The sequence below is a fragment of the Macaca fascicularis genome, chromosome 9 (genome assembly GCF_037993035.2).
Source record: "Macaca fascicularis isolate 582-1 chromosome 9, T2T-MFA8v1.1".
Classification (NCBI taxonomy): Eukaryota; Metazoa; Chordata; class Mammalia; order Primates; family Cercopithecidae; genus Macaca; species Macaca fascicularis.
The window spans coordinates 141292952-141307367 of NC_088383.1; the positions used below are offsets into that span (position 1 = coordinate 141292952).

The 14416-nt window shown below is 62.7% G+C and overlaps 1 protein-coding gene across 12 annotated transcripts in view; it reads right to left on the reverse strand.

The window, feature by feature from the left end:
- STK32C (serine/threonine kinase 32C) overlaps positions 1-14416 on the reverse strand; it is a 127327-nt gene that overhangs the window by 39833 nt on the left and 73078 nt on the right. The window lies entirely within an intron of this gene.

Sequence of the window (14416 nt, forward strand, 5' to 3'; positions counted from 1 at the left end):
GGCAGGCGCCCACCACAGCAGGGACACAGCAAGAACGAGCCACACACGCCTGAGTCCGACTCCACTGGGCTGCCGTCCCGGGCACCGGCCACCCCCACTGAAAGCTGCTCCGTCCCGTGAACACCCCCAAACAGGCAGGCCCGGGGTTTTTGGGGAAGCCATGCACGCGTGGGCAGCTGTTCCTGGTTCCCCTCCACCCTGCTCCACGTCTCCAGAGGACAGGGGCGTCGGCCCTGCTGACACTCACTGGGCAAGCCTGGGGGAGTTTGCAAACGGCCCCAAGATGAACGAGAGGAGGCTGAGGGCTGCAGCTGTGTCCACCGTGACCTGAGTGGCCTGGGAGTGCGTGCGCCCAGCACGAGGGCCATTCCGCAGGCCTATGCAAAGCTGCAGAAGGCACTGTTTCCCACACCTGCAAGCCCTTCCGGGAGAAGGACGGCCCCCCAATTGTCACTCATGAGACCTGCCCATGTACCCTGCCCAGGGAGCCTCTATCCACACCAAGGAAAGGGATTCTGATGGGCTTTCCAGACCGCCTCCACTTGCCTTTCAAACCCAGGACATTCTCCATACACATAAGACGGGGGGTCCCACAATGTCACCCACTGGCCTCCAGGATGAGCCCCTCCAGATGACTCCCAGGCCAGCAGCTGCCTCCACCTGTGTCCCCAGGCCTACGTCCCCAATTCTGTACCCCCAAGCCTGTGTCCCCAGGTCTGTACCCCCAGTGTGCTGCACCCATGAAGGGCCTGCACATGGCTCTCACTGCAAGGCCCTGTGTCCTGGAGCCAGGTTTAGGACACCCACTGGTTCACAACATTTCACTTTTTTACCCACTTTTACCCCAGCCTCATGTTCACTTATTCTGTGGGGAATCTGACATCTGGAACCCACCCCCACAACACACAAACATGGTTATTTTAAAGGCAGGGAAGACACAGCCAAGGCCAGAGGCAGACCCAGGGAGACACTGGGGTGGGTACTGACCACTCCTAGGAGGCACGGCCTGGAGTCTCATCTCATCTCCACTGCTCCCTGGGGGGACCCTGTGCCGTTGGTGGGGCAAGTGCTTTAGGCACTCGGTGTGTGGAGGAGGAGACAGAACGGTTTCTAGAAGAAAGGTTTCTTCACATTTTCCTCTGAACTGGAAAATGCCCACTCCCTTCCCAGGGTGCTCCAGGATAGCACCAGGGTTCAGCACAGACACAGCAGACAAAGTGTCCAACCTCACGGACCCTGGGGACAGAGTCACACACCCAGAGGTCTTTCAGCCTGAGCTACAGGCACCATGACAAAGACCCATGGAGGCTTCAGGGCTTGGAGCACAGGGCAGAGCCGGCATGAAGGTGCAGGGTCGTATCCTGGGGAGAGGACGCCTGTGCTGGGCCCTCCAGACAAGTGGGCATCAGCGGGGGGCAGGGAGAGGGTGCCCAGGTGAGGGGCCAGCCTGGGCACAGGCAGGAAAAGGACTGCAGTGTATGGACAGATCCACAAGCTGGTCAGTGGGTGAAGTGGGAGGGCGGTCAGCAGAGCACCTAGGGGTGAGAAAGGGGCTGTGACCTGTGGCCTTGGTCTCCTCTGCACAAGACGGCAGTGGGGCTTGACTCTGCAGAGGTGGGGAGAGCGCCTTAGAAAGGCGCTCCTCACCTCCCCTCTGCAAGTGCCTAGAAGGGCACTGACTGGCACAGGGGGTCAGAACCAGGTTGACGGAGGGGGTGGGGCTTCAAGGGGTGAGAGAAGAGGCTGCCAGGCATCAGAGCTGGGCACTGGGCAGAGAGGCGGCAGAGGACAGACCGTGCTGCACAGACGAGACCTGTGGCCGACACCCACAAGCTGGCACAACCCCCAAGATCCCCAGCTCCAGGCGGCAGCCACCCCACCCTGCATCCCAGCCTCCTCCCTCAGGAACACCTACGCACACCCAAACAGAGATTATGTCATCAAGGCAGAGGCTGCTCTGGCACCAGCAAAGCCACTCCGAGGCAGCCCGGGCCACAGCCCCACAGGCAGGGAGCAGCTGCCGCCATGTGGCGTCACCCGATATCACCAGATGTTAAAGGGAAGTGGCTGCGAACTGGCACGTGTGATGGACGGGGCTGAACTGGAGGAGGGAAGGGAACAAGAGGGCAGCTGGGCCGTGGCAGGGGAGACAGGGACACTGATGCCATCCAGCAGCCAACCCCAACGGGATGGACCTCGGAGTCTGCGGGGCCTGCCCTCTGCAGTGGGGACGGGACGGGGTGTCAGGGCAAGGCCCAGGGCTGAGCTGGCTGCCTACAACTTGGGGAGATGAACTCTGCTGGGCAGCTCTGGGTCCAAGGACCCTCTGTCCACCTAGGCTCCACCCAGGCCCAGGCTGCCGCTGCCTAGAGACCCCTGTACTCCTTCTTGGAGCACCCGGTAGAGGCAGAAGAGCCCCAGCGGGCACAGAAGCCCATGGTTGGCACAGCGTTGGCCATTCTCAACAGAGCTGAGGACGAGGTTGGTGGTCCATGCCCACACGCATACCTAGGACAGCCAAATGGCACCTGCTGTGCCAGGCCCCTGACCCTGGCACTTGGCACATGGGTACCTGGAATCCAGTCCTATACTGCCCTGGGAAACAAAGCCAGCATCTTCCTGTGCATGGGCGCGTGCTCTGGTGGCCTCCCCCAGGACCCCAAGCAGCCTGCACAGCGTGGAGCCCTAAGCCTCCGGCCCCCCAAGCTGTGAACCAGCAAGAGAGCCCAGCCACCATCACCTCCACCTTAGAGAATAAGCACAAGTTCCTGAGGTTAGTCCCTCCTGGAGAGGAAAGGGATGGGAAGCAAAATGTATTAAATAACAAGCCAGAAGCATAAGGGAGTCACGGCAACTGTGTCACCTGTGCCTGCACACCTGCGAAGCCAGTACCTCCCGAGGGTGTGAGGAGGAGGCAGCTCCGGCAGGGGCTCCCGGCCAGGAGGCAGCAGCAGGTGAGTGTGTGCCGGGGCGGGGCTGTGGGGTCAGGGTGTGCAGGGGGTGGGGCTGTAAAGTCGGGTGTGCTGGGGCGGGGCTGTGGGGGGTCAGGGCGTGTCAGGGGCGGGGCTGTGAGGTGGGGAGACTTGCCAGGGCGGGGCTGTGGGGGGTCAGGGCGTGTCAGGGGCAGGGCTGTGAGGTGGGGGGACTTGCCAGGGCAGGGCCATGGGGTTGGGGGAGTGTCAGGGGTGGGGCTGAGGGTGGGGCCATGGGGTTAGGGACATGCGGCCCCCACTTTGCAGTGCCTGTGATTTGAACACATCTGTCCCCGCTTCCTGAGACTGACCAGGAGGGTGGCCACAGGGACACCAAGTCCCAGACAGTGGCACCCGAGACAGCCGTGCAGATGCTGCTCAGGGAAGGTGCAGGTGGGACAGGAATCCCGGATGTGGCTCCAGGACACCATGTGAGCAGCAGAGTGGAACCCTGTGGGCAGGGCTCACCGCACCAGCACCCACGAGAAGCCCCCAGCCAAGTGGTCTCTGCCAGCCATGTCCACAGGGATCCCTACTCAGGGACCCACCGTCCCAGAGCCTGCCAGGTGAGTCACAGGCACCGGCAGGAGGCTGACCGGCATCGTAGCTATCCTCCGGATGACCGTGGCTCCACCCTGATGCCCAGCTCCTGTTGCCCCCGGGTCAGACACACCTGGCCTTGCCACTGTGCACTGCGGCCCTCATGCCCTCCCGACCCCAGCCCCAAGGCTCCAAACCAGTGGAACTGGAGACCCAGTGGCTGTTTCAGGTCCCTGCCCGCTGCACCTGCCATTAGCAACCCATGAGGGTCTCTGCACTGCCCCGGGCTGGGCCAGGACCTCCTATGACCACCAGCTCTGCCCCACGCAAGCCTAGGCTCAGCCCCATTCCCGGCTCCCAAAGAAGAGGTCAGCTCTCATTCCAGCACTCAGCAGAGGAGGTAAGGAGAAGGAAGTCCACTGGCAGGAATCTGTCAAAACAGCTCCCTGTGTGCTCTGAAGAGAACAGTATGTAATCAGCCTGATGTCCCAAGAGTGGCCCTGCAACCACCACGGTCACCAGGAACCAGCGTCTACAGAGTCTATCAAAGTCCTCTCATGAGAGTTCCCGGAGCTCCCTGCACACTGGCTCTGTATCGGGGAGGGAAGGGACTGAGGCCGAAAAGCCCGGGGTGGCACTGGCAGAAGCGGCAGTACCCCGAGGGCAGGTGTGTGTGAGGCGCCTGGGACAGGTCACTGCAGTGAGGAGCCCCGGGCAAGCGTTCCTGAACCTTCCAGGTGTCCACCCGGCCTTCCATCAGCAGCATAGAAGTCGGAGACAGTTCTAGGCAAAGGTCAATGTCTGGTTCCAAGCTGGGCAAGCGGCCAGTGCTGCACTCGGAGCCCCCAAAACCAATCCCTGCCTCATGGTGGGCTCCATGCAGGCCACCCCCAAGCCCACCTCCTTGGGTCCTCGGTTTCCTCATCTGCCAGTGGGAGGGTACAGTGAGGGTCTGCATAGCAGAGGCCTGGGTGGGGCCTACGGAGCAGTAGGTGAGCCAGGGACATCCCAGCAGGACCCCACCATCTCTGGGGTCACCCCCAAGGAGCCCTGAGCCCCAGGTCCCACACACCTGCCTCCTACCTGCCACAGGACCAAGCCTGGGGGGCCCGGGAGCCACCACGTGGTCACCCAACAGCAGGGCTGACCCCCGCTCCTGAGCCCCCATGCCATGCATCTGCCCCCAGACCCCACCCAGTTTCCCCTAGTCCCTAGTCCCAAGTCCCCTCTCACGGGGGCCCATGGAGGGGGCGGAGGCCAGGCCCCTGCGATGGGAGGAGAGGGAGCAGAGGAGCAGGGCTGTGTGGGGGTGCCGTGGGCAGCCCTGGTAACCAAGGGAGCCAGGCAGGCCCCCAGAAGGAGTGAGTGTGCAGAGGGTTGGGGTGGTCACTTGATCTGGGCCTCAGAGGGGAGTGGGCATGGCCCCTTCCTTATACACAGAGCCTGTTGTGAACCACCGAGGAGCCCTGTGGCCCTGGGAAAGGGGGGCAAAGGAGCCCCAGCACCATCTCTTTACCCCACCGCTCCCCACACTCAGCCCCTGAGGACTTGGGTGAGCACCCCAAGAGGGTGGTAGGTGCCCACCTCAGATCGACCCTGGCTTCTGGGGGTTGAGCCCTGAATGCAAATCCTTCCCTACCCACCATATGCAGGTCAACGCCCTGTACATTCTGGGGCCTCCGACTCATGCCCCCCGCTCACAGCCCCATCTCATCCTGCTGGGCCACTCAGGGCTGGACCTTGGCACTGTCTGACCAGAAGGCTCTGGTCTAGGACCCGCTGGGGACATGGGGGCCTGCTAACCAGCCCCCATGTCACCAAGGTCAGAGGTCACCGCGTGAACCACTGGCCAAGCCCATTCCAGACCTGGGAATGAGGAAGATGCCCTCCCAGAGTGAACTCTTCAGAGTGGGGGAAACAGACACTCAACGAGCCAACAGGGTGGCGCCAGGTGCCAGGGAGGGAGCTAAAGCAGGAAAGGGGGAGGGGACCACCGTCCTGCAAGGCCATTGGGAGACATTTCTGAAGGGGACGTTTGGGCAAATCAGCCTGGTGTCCCAAGAGTGGCCCTGCAACCACCACGGTCACCAGGAACCAGCGTCTACAGAGTCCATCAAAGTCCTCTCATGGGAGTTCCCGGAGCTCCCTGCACTTCCAGGCAAAGAAGTGTGGGCACGGGTCGTGATTATGGGGGCCAAGACTGGTCTGTCATGTTCCTCAGCGTGATTTACGCCGTTGATACTGTCAGCGCATTCTCTACCCGTGCTGCCCACCTCTCAAATTAGGATGCAGGTAAGAGGAGGAAGCAACGCGGCTCCCCACAGTCCCATCTCGCAGCCAGCGGGTTCCTTCCCAGGAACCAGGACTGCCTGAAGGAAGCACCTCTGTACTTGCCTGCGCACGACGGCGTGGGGCAGAGCAGCTCGGAGCTCCAGGCCCACCAGCACCCACCCTCATTGTGCAACTTGACCAAAGGGCCACAGACACAATCTTCCCAGAACAGCAAATGCATTAGAATCGAGGGTTTTAAAAATATCCATTCTTCACGGAAGGCTTTTATTTTTTGGCGTTGTCAACTGAGAGCAGTCCTGTAAGAATCGAGCACGGGGACGCCTCCTCCCAGTTCACTCTGGATTCTGCGTCCACACGGGTGGGTTGAGAAACCAGCACCAGCCTCCCACACCTCTCACGGTGTCCGGCAGCGTCTCCAGGTCCTCCCCAAGGGCTGCTGGCTGGGGTCTCGGTCCCTGAACCAGGTCCCACAATCAGGGATAGGTTGTCTCGAGACTCATCAGCACTAAGCCCGGCACCCAGACAGCATGGATGTTCGTCCTCCCTAGCGCAGCATTTGACTGTTCTCAAGAGTCTCGCCGCCATCCCCAGGCTTACTAGGAGCAACAAAACCACCAGAGGAAAGGTAAGGAGCTTTTCCAGAAAGCAGCTCTCCAACGGCAGTTGTTTCTGGTTTCCCGGTTGCCAGCACAGGTGGCCCATCCACATGTCTGCCGGAAAGGTCCTGCCAGGCCTGGGAACTGGGCGAGAGGGAGCTGGAGGGAGCAGAGGGAGCTGGGGAGAGCCGAGGGAGCCGCCCCTCTACAGCACATCTAAGGCCAAACACCGGCTCAAAGTAGGAGACAGCCAAGACGTCGCCTCTGGCACAGCCACCACCGAGTCCAAGGTAACAGCGTTAGGTGACATTTCAACATTTTCCCCAAGAATAAAACAATGATCTGCCCTCCTGTGGGCCTGGCTAGAACCTTCATCCTGCCCTGCAGGGACCCGCCTCTGCGTCTAGCACTCGGCCGAGCAGCTGGCCCACGTGGGTGTGGAAGGAGCACTTCAAATAACAAACCATCTGGGGAAAGCCCGAAGCCCCAGCAGGGTTTCAGGTTAAAACCCAGTCTTTTCATAAGCCAGGGCTTGTATCAAAACTGGTAAGAAAATGCTCCCAGTGAGGGCCCAGGAGAGTAAACAGAGGCTGCTGCAGGGCACCGGGAGCCAGCGCTATGTCACCCCGGCACAATGTGTGCACCCCTGACGAAAGCTGCCCCAAGAGCTGGAGAATCAGCTCTGCTCCCGAAACCCCAGGTCCCCTCCTGATGTCTTTGGAGGCCCAGGAAGTGGGTGCTGGACAGTTTCAGAGCTGCCACGTGGTAGGTGAGCTGCCCACAGCTGCAGGCATGTCCCAGGCCTGGGACACTTTCCTTCACAGCTCACCCCACCCGCTCGTCCAGGAGAGGCCCCCACCTCAGAGTGTCCTCAGGCAGAACCAGCCCCCTCACCCATGGGAGGACTGCACACCAGAAGTGGACATTACTAGGAGAGCTGTCACAAAGATCAAATGTCACACGTGGTTGAAATGCACGCAGAAGTTGATTAAATGCCATCTCGTCTCCTATGACCCGGGAAGGGCTTGTGATGAGGAGAATCGTCCCACAGGACTCCGAGACGCTGGCCCTGCAGAGCTTGTGTGGCCTCTGGGGATGTCTGGCCCACACGGGGCTCCTGCCTTAGGAAACACCGGGCTGGGTGGAAGAGTCGGAACCGGCCCGACAGCTCCTCCTGGCAATGGGTGCGCCCCCACCCTCCGCCCCTGGGGCACCCTGGCCCACTGGGTGAACAGGAGCCACAGGAGTCACCAGACATCACCTCACAGACCCCTCACCCTCTCGCCACAGCCTGTGGGGACAAAGACTCACCAGGCTGACAGGCAGGATGACACAGATGGGGACAAGACAGGGGGGGCTAGAGCCAGGCATCGGAGCCGCTGGGCAGGGGTGGGAGGCTCCCGAGTTACAGCAGGGAACACGGAGCGGAAGCGTCCAGCCGCAGCGCCCGGGAAAGGAGCACAGGGCCCTGGAGGAAGCCGGTCCCTCAATCTTCGCTGGGCCCCACGCAGTTTCCTGCACCACTGAGGATGTCTTGAAACACCAGGGCAGGAAGGTCAGAGGTCAGGAGAGGGGATGTGGGCGTGGGTGCTGGCCTCTGACCCTGGACTCCTCAGTCGAGAGGGGGCCTGGAGCCTCGAGGTCATGCCTGGGTGCCAGTGCCATGGCCCAGCATTATGTGCGCTGCCCACGCGTCTCAGAGGGCCCACCTGGCCACCTTCCCCTTCTCCACTGTCCCCTCACCCAGGAGCAGACGGGCAGACCCCCGTGACCAGCAGCCGGCAGCCTCTGCATACCCTGGAGCCCTGGTGTCCAGCTCGGATTCGCCCAGGTGGCCTGGCAGCTTCCCAGCATCCCCGGGCAGTTCCAGGACAGGGCTCTGTCCCCAGCTGGCACCACTGCCCTTCCAGCCTCGGGGAGCCAACTGGGGTCTTACTCTGGGAACATACCCTGTGCCCCAGGCTCTGTCTTGGCAGCAATGCCCTCACCCTTTTCTGTGAAAGACACATCCAGGATGTGGCAGCAGCCCAGAGCTGAGGCCTGTGGGGCCCCGGGCTCTGAAACAATCGTGGCTTCTCCTGCCCAGGTACATACCCAGAGCCGGGGGTCCTGGTGCCCGCACCCCCCGCAGGACCCTGTTGAGGGCAGCATTCTTGCCATCTCCCTCCCCCACCTTAATTACAGTGAAAGCTTCCACCCATGAAACACGTTCAGGGGTAACTTCCCCGGCCAGTTCTGTGGATTCTGGTCCTGTTTGGTCTGAAATTGTCTGGAACCATGTTCTGGGGTTTAATATCGACATCCTCAGACAACACGGGGAACTGCCATCAATTAGTGATTAAGGCAACCGCCTGAGCAACAAAGCATCTCGGGGCAGCGGAGGCTCAGGCCCTCCAGGGCCTGAGGGGTGGTGCCTGAGACCGCAGAGAGTCACCCACAGCAGCAGGGACCACTCCCCCCACCGCTAGAGTGGTGGGCAGTGGCGCCTCCCCCGGGCCGCCCAGAGGGGTCCTGCTGTCCGAGGCCTGGCCCCACCCACTCCTGCCTCTCACTGCACAGGGCCCCGCATTCCAGGACCACCCACAGGGGCACACCTGGAGGACACCGAGGCCGCCTGGCCCTGCAGCAGCTGAGAAGCCTGCTCCTGGGGCTGCCCGTCCAGAGGTACAGACACTCAGGCCGCGCCCCGGACCCCGCCCAGAGGTACAGACACTCAGGCCGCGCCCCGGACCCCGCCCAGAGGTACAGGCACTCAGGCCGCGCCCCGGACCCCGCCCAGAGGTACAGGCACTCAGGCCACGCCCCGGACCCCGCCCAGAGGTACAGGCACTCAGGCCGCGCCCCGGACACCGTCCAGAGGTACAGACACTCAGGCTGCGCCCCGGACCCCAGAGCAGAAACGGAGCTGGCCCTGACTCGGGGTGGGGCTTGGGGTACCTCCTGGGTCCTGAACCCTGAGGCAGGTGTGCCCAGCCAGGTAGGGAGGATGCTGGCCACAGCAGCAGCAGCACTGGATAAGGGGGAGCAAGCCCAGGCACCTGCCCCAGCCTGTCCTCTCCCCAAACACAGATCCACAAGTTCTCAGGCCCCGGTGGGGTCAGCGGTACACACTGGACCTGCTCTGGCAAGGCCTTGGCACCTGCACCCCAGTGGAAAGGGTGCCCTGGCCTGTGTCGCCAATGCTGCCTGGGCCGGCTCCATCTCCCCCAAGCTTGGACCTCAGCCGGCTCCTGGAACAGGGTGCTCAGGACAGAGCAGGTACCCGGCCAGCAGGGAGGTAGCCACGCCCCCGGCCTCAGTGAATCGTCTTCCAGGAGCTGTCCCATAACGAACAATCATGTGATTTCCAAGTTGGGAGGGGCGGCACCTGAGGAGCGTTTCCAGCTTAGGTCCCCCACCCTTCCTCAAGAGGCCTAGAGGCCCATCCAGAGTCCAGAGGGGGAGGGGGTCCTGCTGTCCCGGGCTCAGCCTGTGGGGGCCAGGGCTGCAAACAGCAGAGGGATGAAGCAGGAGCAGCCCAGTAGGGCTGGCTCTGGTCTCTGCAGCCTGGGGCAGGGCCAGGCCACTGGGGCCCGAGGCTTGCAGGGGCCTGACAGGGGCCTAAAGGTGCAGACGGGAAGCTGGAGCCCAGCCCGAAAAGGGAAGGGTGCTCCCTTCCCTGATGCCACCACCCCAAAACCACTGCAGTCACTGCCACTGGAGACATCCACTGTAGGGACCAAGGCCACCTCCACCCTGCTCAGGCCTCCCCAATCTCCAGGCCTCTGGGAGGTCTCTCCACTTGGAACCATTCCAACCCCATCCTTCAAGCTCCCCTCCCTCCACAGCACTGCAGGCACCCCCAGCAGATGGGAGCCCCACAGGCTCGCGGTTGATGCAGGGCACAGCCAGGGACCCACACGGGCGAACATCACGCAAGGGTGTGGAGTGCAGGAAGGGGAAGGGCAGCGCACACAGGACCCCCGCTCCGTCTGCGTCAGTGACACCCACCCTCCCGGGGCACTCCTGCTCCCGCGGCTGGGGATCGAAGCCAACCAGCCCAGCAAGGAGCCCTGGCCTGGGAGCAGATGGATGGGCAGGGCCGTGTGTCCTGGGGTGCAGCTGCATCAAGGGCCACACTCAGGACTTGCTGTGGGGCCAGCTGGGGGCTGCCCATGAGGCTGGGTCCTCAGTGGGAGGAGGCCTGTGGCTACGGGAAATCCCCTGAAAGACCCCAGAGGTCAGTGTGTTCAGAGGCCAGCATGAGATGGGGAGGTGTGTGGCTAGGCCAAGGCTGGAAAAAGCCCTGTCCACCCATCCACCCTTCCATCCTCCCATCTGCAGCCCCTGGGGTCCTGCGCAGCCCTCCCACACCCATGCCACTGTCTCCCACACAGGGAGACGGCACAGCCCTCCCACACCCATGCCACTGTCTCCCACACAGGGAGACGGCACAGCCCTCCCACACCCATGCCACTGTCTCCCACACAGGGAGACGGCACAGCCCTCCCACACCCATGCCACTGTCTCCCACACAGGGAGACGGAGGGGCTCCTAGGAAGAGGTGGCTCCTGGCAGCCACAGGCCCCTAGGCCAGCGGGCTGTGGTCGTTCGAGGTGCCCGAGAGCTTCCAGGGGGTGGGGCGGAGTTGGAGGAGGAGTGACTCAGAGCAGGGAGGGGGCGTCACGCCCCCTGCAGCCAAAGTGACGGGCGGGTGGAGCCGCGAAGGAGGGGGTGGCAGGATGCCGCCTGTTCTGGCACGGAAAGCCACATCACCCCTGCCCACCCCATCTGGTGCCCGCCTGCCGGCCCCCTGCTGCTGGCCCCCTGCCCTGCCCTCTCTCTGCTTCTGTCCCCAGGGACGCCCACTGTGAGCCAATGATGGCAAGCCAAGGCCTGACACCCCCACAATCCTCCCACCTCCCACCATCCACCAGGCCCCTCTGCAGACACTAGGAGGGGGCTCCAGAACCAAATACCCCCCAGGAGGCCCACCAGCTGCCCTGGGCTGGGGTCTCCTCTGCACCTGGAGGTGGAGTCCAGGGCTCTCGAGCCTCCACTGTGCAGCCTGCCTGAGGCCCAAAGGAGGCCACGGCCCAGCAGGCCCCTGAAAGCCACAGCCCCTGGCATGGGCTGCAAAGACCACCGAGGCTCCCCTCAGTGCACCGACGCCACTGGCCCCAGAAAATCAGTCAGGACGAAGGGCTCCACGTCCCAAGTACCCTCACTGCCCCGTCCTTGTCACCCCAACACACACATGTGTGATGAATGCCAGCTGAGTGGCCCCCAGGACCACCCCGGGAGCAACACCAAGTGTCCCAGCCCCAGGACATCGGCCTGACTTGACCTAGAGAGGGGGGCGGCTGCCTCTCCTGGATCTGCAGTGGACGGGCAAGAGGGCCCGGTGGCCAAGGCTGGGCTGGTGTCTGCCGGGCACAGCGGGAACTGAGCTCCTGTCTGATTTTCACACACATTAGTACTTGGTAGAGTGGAAAGCACCTTTCCTTAAACCGTCAACAGCAGTTCCGCACAGTCTCCTTTTCCTAAAATGCAAAGCACAGCCCTGGCCGCCCCCTCCCCAACCACCACCCCACGGGGCCCTTCCAGGGCTCTTTGCGAAGAACAGGCGGAGCCCGTGTCATCCTCAGGACGGGTCCAACGTGCTGTCCTGGGTGGCTGGGCTAGTGCACAGGCCTTCCTCTGGAATTCCTCCCAGCCCACCCAGTAGGAACAGGGCAGCGGGCTCACGGCTGGTCCTCCGGGCACCTGACACCCTGGGTACCGACTGCTGTCCACGCTGACGCTGTGAGGACTGGCAGGCCCTGGAAAGGAGCTGCTTCTGGACTCACACGTATTCCCAGTGCCTCTCCTGAGCGGGCCCAGGCCAGGCGGTCGCACACCTCAGGGCTGGACGAGGACCCCAAACACCACAGTGCTGAGGAGGGGCTGGAAGGGCCTCGAGGGCATGGCCTCTTCCACAACATGAAGGTCCCCGCCCATGCGCAGACAGGGGTTAAGGATGACCAGTTCATCAGGAAAGAATTTTATCCTAGAAATGCTAATGGCAAATGGTAGGAAAATATCTCCAACTAAAAGAATTCACTCGACAACACATGAACAGGGCTATAGCTTGGGAGGCCGCTGCACCAGGCACTGTGGGCACAGCTGGGGCATGGACAGGGCTATGGCTTGGGAGGCCCTGCACCAGGTACTGGGGCATGAACAGGACCATAGCCAACTGTTCTCAACCGCGTGGGTACCTTCCCCATCCCAGCCTCCAAGCCCTGGGGCAGGTGGGAAAATGGGCCCTGCAGGACCCTCCCTCCTTCTATCCAGGGTAAGAGGTAACCCCCTGATATGGTTTGGCTCTGTGTCCCCACCCAAAGCTCATGCTGAATTGTCACGCCCAGTGTTGGAGGAGGGTCCTGGCGGGAGGTGACTGAATCATGGGGGCCGAGTTCCCCCTCGCTGCTCTCGTGATTGTGAGTTCTCATGAGATCTGGGCGTTTAAAAGTGTAGGTCACTTCCCCTTCACTGTCTCCTTCCTGCTCCGGCCATGAGGACGTGCTGGCCTCCCCTTGGCCTTCCGCCGTGACTGTAAGTTTCCTGAGGCCTCCCAGCCAGGCTGCCTGTAGAGCCCGCAGAAGTGAGTCCATTAAACCTCTTTTCTTCATAAATTATTGCCCAGTCTCAGGTAGTTCTAGCAATGTGAGAACGGACTAATAACCACCATCTCAGGAAACCACGCCCGGCATTCCGGAGCAGCCCCTGCAGTTTCCCTGTGACACTCACTACAGACTCTCTGGGATGTGGACCCTCGCAGGGCAGGTCGCCTGAATGAAGGAGCTGTGTGTTTTCAACCGGCCTGAATAGGCCCATCAGGCTTCGCGGGGCAGGGGTTGCCAGCTTCCTGTTATGGGTGAGTCTCCTACATGGGCTCCAGACCAAGGGCCGAGCACGCACATCATGGAGGCCCCGTGCACACACGCCACAAATACGCACTGCGTAAAGTTTGGTTCAGGAAAAAAGAATCCAAGCTAAACCCTGGTGATGTTAAGAGAGGGTCACCTGGCTCAGGGACCGTGGAGTCAAAGCCGTCCCCAGAAATAACTGCTCAGGATGAGGAGACGTTGACACATCCTCCCAGCCATGCTGTCGGGGACAGCAATGGCCTCCGTGTCCACCTGACCCCTGGCCCTGTTCAGCCACTGGGGGATGCACCAAAGCCCACCCTCAGCTCTGGCCCAGGATCCTCGCAGGTGTCCGGCTTGCAGACAAGGACGTGGCACCACTGAGAGCCAACCGCATGGGAGGGGCAGGAGGTCAAGCTGGAGCCAGCACGAAATCCGCCCCCAGGGCCCCTCTGCCTCCACCGGCTCCCGTGTGCCAGGGAACGGGCTCCACCCAAACCCCAACGCCCCCCACACCCTCCCGTGTGCCAGGGAACGGGCTCCACCCAAACCCCAACGCCCCCCACACCCTCCCATGTGCCAGGGAACGGGCTCCACCCCAATACCCAACGCCCCCCACACCCCTCCCGTGTGCCAGGGAACGGGCTCCACCCCAACCCCCAATACCCCCCCCACACCCTCCCGTGTGCCAGGGAACGGGCTCCACCCCAACCCCAATGCCCCCCACACCCTCCTGTGTGCCAGGGAACGGGCTCCACCCCAACCCCCAATACCCCCCCACACCCTCCCGTGTGCCAGGGAACAGGCTCCACTCCAAACCCCAACGCCCCCCACACCCTCCCGTGTGCCAGGGAACGGGCTCCACCCAACCCCAACGCCCCCCACACCCTCCCATGTGCCAGGGAACGGGCTCCACCCAAAACCCCAACACCCAACGCCCCCCACACCCCTCCCGTGTGCCAGGGAACGGGCTCCACCCCAACCCCCAATACCCCCCCCACACCCTCCCGTGTGCCAGGGAACGGGCTTCACCCAAACCCCAACGCCCCCCACACCCTCCCGTGTGCCAGGGAACGGGCTCCACCCCAAACCCCAACGCCCCCCACACCCTCCCGTGTGCCAGGGA